At 53.6% G+C, this 11,554-nt stretch overlaps 1 long non-coding RNA gene across 2 annotated transcripts; it reads right to left on the bottom strand.

Annotated features, from left to right (window-relative positions):
• Nucleotides 1-7,094: 7,094 nt before the first annotated feature.
• LOC103886700 lies at nt 7,095-11,490 on the bottom strand. 2 transcript variants are annotated; one of them, XR_004182202.1, is made up of 2 exons: nt 9,831-11,490; nt 7,095-7,590 (listed from the first exon to the last, which is right to left on the bottom strand). It is a non-coding gene; the product is annotated as an uncharacterized LOC103886700 (long non-coding RNA). The 2 variants fall into 2 exon arrangements; XR_004182203.1 differs by lacking the exon at nt 9,831-11,490 and adding an exon at nt 8,416-8,463.
• Between the last annotated feature and the right edge of the window lie 64 nt (nt 11,491-11,554).

Raw genomic sequence — 11,554 nt, 5'->3', positions numbered from 1 at the left:
GCCTGTAATTTCAGCACTTTGGGAGGCCGAGGAGGGCGGATCACTTGAGGTCAGGAGTTCATCACCAGTCTGACCAACATGTTGAAACCCCATCTCTACTAAAAATACAAAAATACTGTGTGTGTGTGTGTGTGTGTGTGTGTGTGTGTGTATGTATGTGTGTATATATATATATATATTAGCCAGGCATGGTGGTGCACGCCTGTACTCCCAGCTACTTGGGAGGCTGAGGCAGGAGAATTGCTTGAACCTGGGAGGTGGAGGTTGCAGTGAGCTGAGATCATGACACTGCACTCCAGCCTGGGGAACAGAGCAAGAATCTGCCTCAAAAAAGAAAAAAAAAAGGAAAAACCGGCTAGGTACAGTGGCCTACACCTGTAATCCCAGCACTTTGTGAGGCCAAGGTGGGAGGATCACCTGAGGCCAGGAGTTGGAGACCAGCCTGGCCAGCATGGCGAAACCCCATCTCTACTAAAAATACAAAAATTGGCCGGGCGCGGTGGCTCAAGCCTGTAATCCCAGCACTTTGGGAGGCAGTGAGTGGATCGCGAGGTCAGGAGATCGAGACCATCTAGCTAACATGGTGAAACCCCGTTTCTACTAAAAATACAAAAAACTAGCGGTGGTGGTGAGCCTGTAGTCCCAGCTACTCGGAGGCTGAGGCAGAGGAGTAACCTGAACCTGGGAGGCAAGGCTTGCAGTGAGCGGATCAGCGCCCTGCACACACTCCAGCCTGGGTGACACAGGCGTGAGCTCTGTCTCAAAAAAAAAAAAAAAAAAAAAAATACAAGAATTAGCCGGGCATGGTGAGAATTTTCGCCACCTGTAGTCCCAGCTACTTTGGAGGCTGGTGGGAGAATGCAGCTTGAGCCAGGAGGCAAATGCTACAGTGAGCGGATGGCCACTGCCTCCAGCCTGGGTGACCCAAGTGAGACTCCATCTCAAAAAAAAAAGAAAAAGAAAAGTGCTGGGATGACAGGTGTGAGCCACTGCGCCCAGCCAGCCTTCAACCAATTGAACAGATTCCCTCTTGGCCAAGGGGACCCCAGAGAAATTTTTAAAACAGTTTCCGGCCGGGTGGATCCACCTATAACCTATAAGCCCCCACTTCAAGATATCCTACCTTTTAGTAAAACCAACTCGTTTTGTATTTATGTCTTTGCTTGTAACTCCTGCCTTTCTAAAGTGTACAAAACCAAACTGTAAACCAACCACTTCAGAACCACTTACTCAAGGCTTCTCGGATGTGTGTTTTCCTGGGAACCCCAGTCATTCATATCGGCTCAAAGTAAACCTCTTGAAAGTATTTTGTGAAGCTGGGCATGGTGGCTTATGCCTGTAATCCCAGCCCTCTGGGAGGCTGAGGTGATCGGATCACTTGAGCCCAGGACTTAGAGACCATCCTGGGCCACATGTTGAAATCCCATCTCTACAAAATACACAAAAATTAACTGGGTGTGGTGGCACACGCCTGTGGTTCCAGCTACTCCGCGAGGATCGCTTGAGCCTGGGAGGCAGAGGCTGCAGTGAGCTGAGGTCGCACCACTGCACTCTAACCTGAGCAACAAAATGAAGCCCTCTTTAAAAAAAGAAGAGCCCGGGCACGGTGGCTCACGCCTGTAATTCCAGCACTTTGGGAGGCTGAGGCGGGTGGATCACGAGGTCAGGAGTTTCGGACCAGCCTGGACAACATGGTGAAACCCCATCTCTACTAAAACTACAAAAATTAGGCTGGGCACGGTGGCTCATGCCTGTAATCCCAGCACTTTGGGAGGCCGAGGCAGGCAGATCACGAGGTCAGGGGTTTGAGATCAGCCTGACCAACATGGTGAAACCATCTCTTACTAAAAACACAAAAATTAGCCGGGCATGGTGGCACACGCCTATAATCCCAGCTACTCAGGAGGCTGAGGCAGGAGAATCACTTGAATCCGGGAGGCAGAGGTTGCAGTGAGCTGAGATCGCGCCATTGCACTCCAGTCTGGGCAACGAGCAAAACTCTGTCTCAAAAAAAAAAAAAAAAAAAAAAAAAAAAGAAGAAGAAGAAGAAGAAGGAAAAAATGTCTTCTTCAGAGTTTGGCTTTTCTGTTAACAGCTGTTTCCTGGAATCTGCATCCTCCTCCTTCTGGCTTTACTCCCTTACTTTGCTGCAGTAAGACCCCTAGTAACTTCCTGGGAAGGGCCCATGTCTGGCCAGTTTCCTCTTCTACTGGTAGGTTCCCCAGAACCCCTGCTTTCTCTCTGTGTCCTGCCTGAGAAGCACAGAGCCTGGGCCACTGCATATTTTCCCTGCAGGCTTGAAGCTCGGCCAGGACCTTGAGTATTCTGTTACTGATGAACTAGGTTGTTGCCTGAGACACTGAAAGATCAAACATGTTGCTAAATATGTGGAAACGAGAGCCACACGAATTAAATCCTCCTGTAAAACTCTCCACTCTAGCCCCTGGGTACAGGCTTCCTAGGTGGAACCTCTCCATCTCTTGCTGTCGGCCCAAGGATGTGCTTCCTCCCTCTGTACATAAGTTCCCCGAACAAATGCTTTGGGCTTATTACCCTGGCATTTGCTGCTTCTTTTCTTTGGGACCAACCAGCTCCACCTCAGGACGGTTTGGGGCAGTCCCTTGCTGGAACTTGCCTGCTACTACTTTTGGGGTGACTCTAGCCATGGGCTGGAGGGATGAAACAGCAGAGTCAGCAGGATTCCAAAGAAATGGGCTGGGGGAACCAGAAGCAATGGGGAGACCCCCGGACGGCCACAGGATCCCTGCAGCCTGCTTGCTTCACGCTGTCTCCTTGTACAGCAGCCTGAGGATTAAAACTCTTTCTGCTGCAACCCGTGGTGTCGGTGTAGTGATGTTCCATGCATCAGGAAATGGGCCCGCGATGGCCACAACAACAGAGAGATGCCTCTCCAAAGGGTTTCTCCAGGAATGACGGGGAATTGCAGTTTGGGATATGCATGCTACAGCAGACCACAGGCACATCCAGAGAGGCTGGGACGGGAAGCTTCTAAAACACAGAAAGGAGAAGCCCACCTAAGCTGCTTTGAAACAAAGAGCACAGGTGACAGTCCATTCTCACGGTGTTACGAAGAACTGCCTGAGACTGGGTAATTTATAGAGGAAAGAGGTTTAACTGACCCACAGTTCCACATGGCTGCAGGAGAGAGATGTGCTGAGCAAAGGAGAAAAGCCCCTTATACAACTACCAGATGTCCTGAGAACTCACTGTCACGAGAACAGCATGGGGGTAACTGCCCCCATGATTCAATTACCTCCCACCAGGTCCTCCCACAACACGTGGGGATTATGGGAACTGCAAGAGGAGATTTGGGTGGGGTCACAGCCAAACCATATCAGGCTTGTTGCAGGAGTTGGCATTCGTTTGGAGGTGAAGACGGCCCTTGTTAGGCAAGCGTCCTTATGCAAGCAGCTTAGCTGCAGTACTGTGGTTTTGAGTTAATTCCTTAGTTTCTTTCCTGGCACACCTGGGAGAGCCCTTCCTTTGTGGCCTCCTGGCTCCATTTTTCAGGGTTTGACGTAAGTGACTCCATTTTGGTAGTGGCCACTTTCACAGTGGATATCCACAGATAATGTCTTCCAGGCTCAGGTCCGTCACCCCCGCATGTGCAAGGCTGAGCTAACTGCCATGTGTGTGGCCTTAGGCCCCTTGGCAGCCAGGACAATATGTTTTTTTCTCTTTTTTTTTTTTTTTTTTGAGACAGAGTCTCATTCTGTCGCCCGGGCTGGGGTACTATGGCGCGATCTCAGCTCACTGCAAGCTCCGCCTCCTGGGTTCAAGTGATTCTCCTGCCTCAGCCTCCTGAGGAGCTGAGATTACAGGCACGGACCACCACGCCCAGCTAATTTTTATATTTTTTTAGTAGAGACAGGTTGGCCAGGCTGGTCTCAAACTCCTGACCTCAGGTGATCCACCCGCCTCGGCCCCCCAAAGTGATGGAATTACAGGCATGAGCCACCATGCCCAGCCTCCTTTCTTTTTTGAGACAGGGTCTCTGTTGCCCAGGCTGGAGTGCGGTACAGTGATCACAGCTCACTGCAGTCGCGACCTCCTGGGCCCAAGCCATCCTCCTACCTCCGCTTCCTGAGTAGCTGGGACTACAGCTGTGTGCCACCACACCCAGTTAATTTTTGTATTTTTTTTTTATAGTGATGGGGTTTTGCCCCGTTGCCAAGGCTGGTCTTGAACTCCTGGGCTCAAGTGATCTGCCCGCCTTGGCCTCTCAAAGTACTGGGATTACAGGCTTGAGGCACGGCACTCGGCTGACAGTGGTCTCGCTCTGTCACCCAGGCTGCAGTGCAGTGGAGAGATCTCAGCTCACTGCAATCTGTGCCTCCTAGGTTCAAACAATTCTCCTGCCTTAGCCTTCCCAGTAGCTGGGATTATAGGCATGTGCCACCACACCCAGCTAATTTTCTCTTTTCTTTTCTTTTTGCTTTTGAGACAGAGTTTCCTTCTTGTTGCCCAGGCTGGATTGCAGTAGCACAATCTTGGCTCACTACAACCTCCACCTCCTGGGTTTCAGCGATTCTCCTGCCTCAGCCTCCCAAGTAGCTGGGACTACAGGTGTGTGCCACCACAACCAGCTAATTTTTGAATTTTAGTAGAGATGGGGGTTTCACTATGTTGGTCAGGCTGGTCTTGAACTCCTGACCTCAAGTGATCCACCTGCCTTGGCCTCCCTAAGTGCTGGGATTACAGACGTAAGCCACTATGCCTGGCTGGTACCTACTTTTTTTCTTTTCCTTTCTTTTTTTCTTTTTCTTTTTTCTTTTTTCTTTTTTTTTTTTTGAGACAGAATCTTGCTCTGGAGCAATGGCACAATCTCAGCTCACTGCAACCTCCACCTCCCAGGTTCAAGCAATTCTTCTGCCTCAGCCTCCAGAGTAGCTGGGATTACAGATGTGTGCCAGCACGCCTGGCTAATTTTTTGTATTTTTGTACTAGAGATGGGGTTTCACCATGTTGGCCAGGCTGGTCTTGAACTCCTGACCTCAAGTGATCCATCTGTCTCGGCCTCCCAACGTGCTGGGATTACAGGTGTGAGCCACTGCGTCTGGCCGGTACCTACTTTTTTTTTTTCTTTTTTTTTGAGACAGAGTCTTTTTTTTTTTTTTTTTTTGAGACGGAGTCTTGCTCTGTTGCCCAGGCTGGAATGCAGTGGCACGATCTCGGCTCGCTGCAAGTTCCGCCTCCCAGGTTCATGCCATTCTCCTGCCTCAGCCTCCCGAGTAGCTGGGACTACAGCTGCCCACCACCACGCTCAGCTAATTTTTTTTTTTTTTAATTTTTTTAGAGATGGGGCTTCACCATGTTAGCCAGGCTGGTCTTGATCTCCTGACCTCGTGATCCACCCGCCTCGGCTGCCCAAAGTGCTGGGATTACAGGCGTGAGCCACCGCGCCTGGCCGCAGTTACCTACTTTGGTAATGTATTTGTGGACCAGGTTTGGCCCCTGCATGAAAATCAAATGATTAAGTAAATCAATGACTATTTTCAGCAATACGGTAAATCAGGTCACCTGAAAGATCTTCTCAATGAAACAATAAAAGATCTGTATAATGTATTTTATTGGTATTATTATTATTATTTTTGAGACAGGGTCTCACTCTGTCACCCAGGCTGGAGTGCAGTGGCGCAATCACAGCTCACTGCAACCTTGACCTCCCGGGCTCAAGTGATTCTCCTTCCTCAGCCTCCTGAGTAGCTGGGATTATAGGCTCGTGCCACCACACCCAGCTAATTTTCTTTTTTGGTACATTTTGTAGAGACAGGGGTCTCACTGTGCTGCCCAGACTAGTCTCCAACTCCTGACCTCAAGCGATCTGCCTGTCTCAGCCTCCCAAAGTGCAGGAATTACAGGCATGAGCTGCCGCACCCGGCCTATTTTTTTGTATTTTTAGTAGAGACGGGGTTTCACCGTGTTAGCCAGGATGGTCTCGATCTCCTGACCTCGTGATCCGCCTGCCTCGGCCTCCCAAAGTGCTGGGATTACAGGCGTGAGCCACCGCGCCCGGCAACCCGGCCTATTTTTAAATTATTTTTAAGAGATGGGGGTCTTGCTCTGTTCCCCAGGCTGGAGTGCAGTGGTGTGATCATAGCTAACTGCAGCCTCAAACTCCTAGGCTCAAGGGATCCTCCCGCCTTAGCCTCCCAAGTAGTTGGGACGATGAGTGTGAGCCACTGTGCCTGGCAAACAATCTGTATAAAATATCGAAAGCACAGGAGGCTGAGGCAGGAGAACTGCTTGAACCCAGGAGGCAGAGGCTGCAGTGAGCTGAGATCACACCACTGCACTCCAGCCTGGGTGACAGAGCAAGACTCCATGTCAAACAAACAAACGAACAAACAAGCAAAATGTATATATATATATATGCATCGTTTAAAATCCATGACTGAGCTGACATACAGTAAGGAAGTAAACAGCAGCCTTGAAATAGAAAACCTGGAGCACAGGAGGAGGAGGGGGCCTGAGGGGATTGTATCCCCGGCTTGGACTCATGAAGGGATCCGTATTCTCCCCCATCTCTCCACCTGGCAGGGCCTCGACATTTTTGACTAACTGTATGACATGTGAGTGAATTCTGCATATTGATGCATTCAGCATGCATTGTGGCTGTGCAGTGGCTTCCGAGATGCAGCTCTGAAGGCAGCTTTGCAGAGGTGCCGGGGAACAGCAAGACTGCTGCCTGCCACAGGGAGGAGAGATGGGAAGGGATGCCAGCCACAGGTGCTCAGGAAGGCCCAGGCAGCACTGGTGTGCACAGACTCAACTCTGCTTAAAAAGGAAATCAAGGCCGGGCACAGTGGCTCACGCCTGTAATCCCAGCACTTTGGGAGGCTGAGGTGGGCAGATCACCTGAGGTCAGGAATTTAAGACCAGCCTGGTCAACATGGTGAAACCCTGTCTCTACTACAAATACAAAATCAGCCAGCTGTGGTGGCAGGTGCCTGTAATCCCAGCTACTTGGGAGGCTGAAGCAGGAGAATCACTTGAACCCAGGAGGCGGAGGCCGTAGTGAGCCGAGATCGCGCCACTGCACTCCAACCCAGGCAACAGAGTGAGACTCTGTCTCAACAAGAACAAAAAAAAAAAAATGGAAATCAACAACATCATGACAGTTAGTGTAACTTTGCACCAAAGGAGAAGGGGAAGTTCCAGAACTTTCTTCCAGCTTCACAGATAAGTCGCACCCAGGCCTTTCAGGAGAGAGGTCACATTGGGGATGTTCAGGACAGGACGTTGCCAGTGGCAGAGACTGCTCCGAGTGCTGGCGTTAGCACGTGACAGGTCCCACCTCAGAAGTCCAGCTGTGTAGAAAGCTCCTCTGAGCAACGGGCAGGCCCAAGCATAGTTTAACAACATCAGAAAAGACAGCAAGACGGGCTCCTCCAAATTCTCTGCTCCAGGTGGAGAGGGGGACCCTGTGAGTGTGCTTGGTGACCCCCGTGGAGACGTGGACAGCAGGGGCCGCTCACCGTCCTGCAGCAGCTGGTCACTAAGTAGGCTGGAGGCTGGAAGTTCCTGTTAACCTTCTAGAAAGATGGGCCTCCCTGAACTGGCAGGTTCCTGAAAAGAAAATAATGTTTTAAGAAAAAGAAAATAAAAATAGACGGGCCTACAGAGCTCAAGCACACCAAAGATTAGGTAGCAGGTGGAATAGAGCTTTTCCAAAGGAGAACAGGATATGGTACCTGTGGCGGAAAAGAGGACGTAATGACACGTGCAGCGGGAACGGGAACAGGAGCACCACGGATGTTCTGACCCCACGCCTGACCAGCCGACCCTGCACCTGACCAGCCCAACCCACTCCTGACCAGCCCACCCCACTCCTGACCAGCCCACCCCATACCTGACCAGCCAACCCCTCACTTGACCAGCCCACTCCACACCTGACGAGCCCGCCTCTCACCTGACCAGCCCGCCCCTCACCTGACCAGCCCAGGCCACTCCTGACCAGCCCACCCCACTCCTGACCAGCCCACCCCACACCTGACCAGCCCACCCCACTCTTGACCAGCCCAGCCCAGCCCACACCTGACCAGCCCAGCCCACACCTGACCAAGCCCCTCCCACCCATTCCATTCCTTCCATTCCATTCCATTCCACCCATCCATTCCATTCCACCTAGTCCATTCCCTGTCCATTCCATTCCATTCCATTCCATTCCATTCCCTTCGTCCATTCCCTCCATTCCATTCCATTCCATTCCATTCCATTATCCTTCCATTCCATTCCTGGTCCAGTCCATTCCATTCCGTTCCACTGGGTCCGGTGATTCCACCTGGTCATTCCGCCCCAGCCTGGCCCCAGCCCACCCAGCGCCTGACCAGCCCACCCTAGGCCAGCCAAGCTGGCCCTGTGCTTCCAGGCAAGCCCAGGGCCAATCCTCACCTGCCTTCCCCACGGGCCTCGTTGTCACTGGCTCCATATGGGGTCTTTAATGCAGGCAGAAACAGACAAATTCTGGGTGAGCACCACATGTGCCTTCACAGTCCTTGAAACAAGCAGATTCTACTCTGTTCACCACTCTTTCTGCTCAGTTTGATGCATTTTAGGCAAAGCTGCCATCTTGCCAAGGCTCAGCCTCCTGGTAGTTGGGAGGGGGGCCTGGAGATGAAAGACCACAGGGGATCTGGGCACCTGCAGGTCCCTCCACTTCCAGGGGTGCCCTCCCACAGGGTCTTGGGTCAGCAAAGCCCTACGGTGGGACCTGACTCTACTTCCTGGCCTCATGGGCCCTCTGAAGCCTCAGTTTTTCCTCTCTGCAGAGGGACAGCCAGTGGTCAGTGGCCCTTTGGGCTTGGCTGCCCCCTCACCTGCTGACTCGCTGCCCGTCTGTGCAGGGTCCAGGTAGTCAAGGGGCAGGTTCAGAGTTAGGCTCACCTTCCTACTTCTTGACCTGGTCACCCACAAAGGCATAGCTCCTTTCCTAGAGGAAAATCATCTACGGAAACACCTGAGGGTCCACCATGAGCCCCCAAGGGTCCACCATGAGTGCTGAGGGTCAGCTGTGAGTCCGAGGAGTCCCACTGTGCTACAGCCACTTGGGTCCTACTTGAACCATTGGACCTGGAGAGTAACCCCATTGCCAGAGCCCAGTGGGCTGGAGAAACTCCTCAGGGGACCCTGGAGCCGGGGCTGTCCCTGCTCTACCAGGGGAGAAAGGCAGGAGCCTGGGTGGTGGGGCCGTCAGCTCTGGTCTGTGACCCACCTGCCCTGAGACATGGCAGCTAAAATGCTGCAGGCCAGGCTCATGCCTGTAATCCCAGCACTTTGGAGGCCCCGGAGCAGGAAAATCACTTGAGGCCAGGAGTGTCACGTCCAGCCCTGGGCAACACAGAGACTCTGTCTCTACAAAAAGCAAAAAAGAAAAGGCCCAAAGGATGGGGGTTACTTGGGCCGAAAACTCTGGCAAGCACAAGCTCAGCTGTGTGGGTTACCTGTCAGTCTCACTGTTAACAAGCAGCCAGCACTGCAGGAAGCAGGACAGCTGCTGGGACACAGTCTCCACCCTCCCTGAAGCCCCTGGAGGGATGAGGCTCCTCCAGCTCTTGCAGCCACACCCGAGGCCCTGGGGTCTGTGTGGGGTCCCTCAGCTCCACCCCTTCACTGGCAGCAGCCACTGTGGATGCTCTTGGGATAGGACCCAGGGAGGCCATCTCGCTTCCAGCTCCCGGCCACAGAGATGCCGGACCCGCGGTGCCATCTGCTTCAGTGGTTGGGCTGAGGCACCTGCAGGGACTGGGCCCGCCATCCCTCGCGAGAGCCCAGGGAGTCTGAGGACAGCACTTGAGAAAGTCACCCACCTGCCTTCCCCACGGGCCTCGTTGTCACTGGCTCCATATGGGGTCTTTGTACGAGAGCAGAAACAGACAGAACCTGGGTGAGCTTCACATGTGCCTTCTCGCTGATCCTTGGAAACAAGCAGATTCTACTCTGTTCACCACTCTTTCTGCTCAGTTTGATGCATTTTAGGCAAAAGCTGCCATCTTGCCAAGGCTCAGCCTCCTGGGCGTTGGGAGGGCTGGAAGATGGCAAGACCCTGGGGGGATACGGGGCACCTGCAGGTCCCTCCACTTCCAGGTGCCCTCCACAGGGTCTTGGGTCAGCAGAAGCCCCTCGGTGGGACCTGACTCTACTTCCTGGCCTCATGGGCCCTCTAAGCCTCAGTTTTCCTCTCTGCACCAGAGGACAGCCAGTGGTCAGTGGCCCTTTGGGCTTGGCTGCTGCCCCTCACCTGCTGACTCGCTGCCCGTCTGTACTAGGGGTCAGGTAGTCAAGGGGCAGGTTCCAGGTTAGGCTCACCTTCCTATGTGACCTGGTCACCACAAGGCATAGCTCCTTTCCTAAGAGGAAAGTATCTGAGCACCTGAGGGTCCACCATGAGCCCCAAGGGTCCACCATGAGTGCTGAGGGTCCGCTGTGAGTCCCGAGGGTCCACTGTGCTACAGCCCACTTGGGTCTAACGGAACCATTGGACCTGGAGAAACTGCCCAACCCCCATTGCTCAGAACGGAGTGGGCTGGGCTTCCTCAGGGGGACCCTGGAAGCCGGGGCTGCTCCATCCCTGCTCTACCAGGGAGAAAACAGAGGCCTGGGTGGTGGGGCCGTGGCTTCTGGTCTGCTGACCACCTGCCCTAGAGACATGCTTCAAAATGCTGCAGGCCAGGCTCATGCCTGTAATCCCAGCACTTTGGAAGGCCAAGGCAGGAAAATCACTTGAGGCCAGGAGTGTGCGACCAGCCTGGGCAACACAGGAGACTCTGTCTCTACAAAAAAAAAAAAAAAAAAAAGCAAAAAAAAAAAGAAAGGCCCAAAGGATGGGGGGTTACTTGGACGAAGGCTCTGGCAAGCACAAGCTCAGCTGTGGGTTACCTGTCAGTCTCACTGTTAACAAGCAGCCAGCACTGCAGGAAACGGACAGCTGCTGGGACACAGTCCTCTCCACCCTCCCTGAAGCCCCTGGAGGATGAGGCTCCTCCCAGCTCTTGCAGCCACCGAGCCCTGGGGTCTGTGGGGTCCCTCAGCTCCACCCCTTCACTGGCAACGCCACTGTGGATGCTCTTGGGATAGGACCCAGGAGGCCATCTCCTTCCCCAGCTCCGGCCACAGAGATGCCCGGGCCACGGTGCCATCTGCTTCAGTGGTTGGGCTGAGGCACCTGCAGGGACTGGGCCCGCCATCCTGCGAGAGCCCAGGGAGTCTGAGGACAGCACTTGAGAAAGTCACCCCAGAGAGGGACTTTCAGGTCTGGATCCCACTGAGGTCAGCATTTGGCCCAGGCTCGGAGCCCAGGATCTGGTGAGAATGGGGCATCCACTGAAGGTCACTCCTCCCTGGCAGCAGCAGAGCAGTGTTGGGGGGGGCACCCGCCTCTCCACCAGGGGCTCTGTCCCCTCCCTTGGGGGCCACCCGCCTCTCCACCAGGGGCTCTGTCCCCTCCCTGGGGGGCCACCCGCCTCTCCACCAGGGAGTATCCTCCCTGGGGGCCACCGCCTCTCCACCAGGGGCTCTGTCCGGCTCCCTTGCA

The sequence above is a fragment of the Papio anubis genome, chromosome 1 (genome assembly GCF_008728515.1).
Source record: "Papio anubis isolate 15944 chromosome 1, Panubis1.0, whole genome shotgun sequence".
NCBI lineage: Eukaryota > Metazoa > Chordata > Mammalia > Primates > Cercopithecidae > Papio > Papio anubis.
This window is presented reverse-complemented; position numbering and strand designations above follow the sequence as displayed.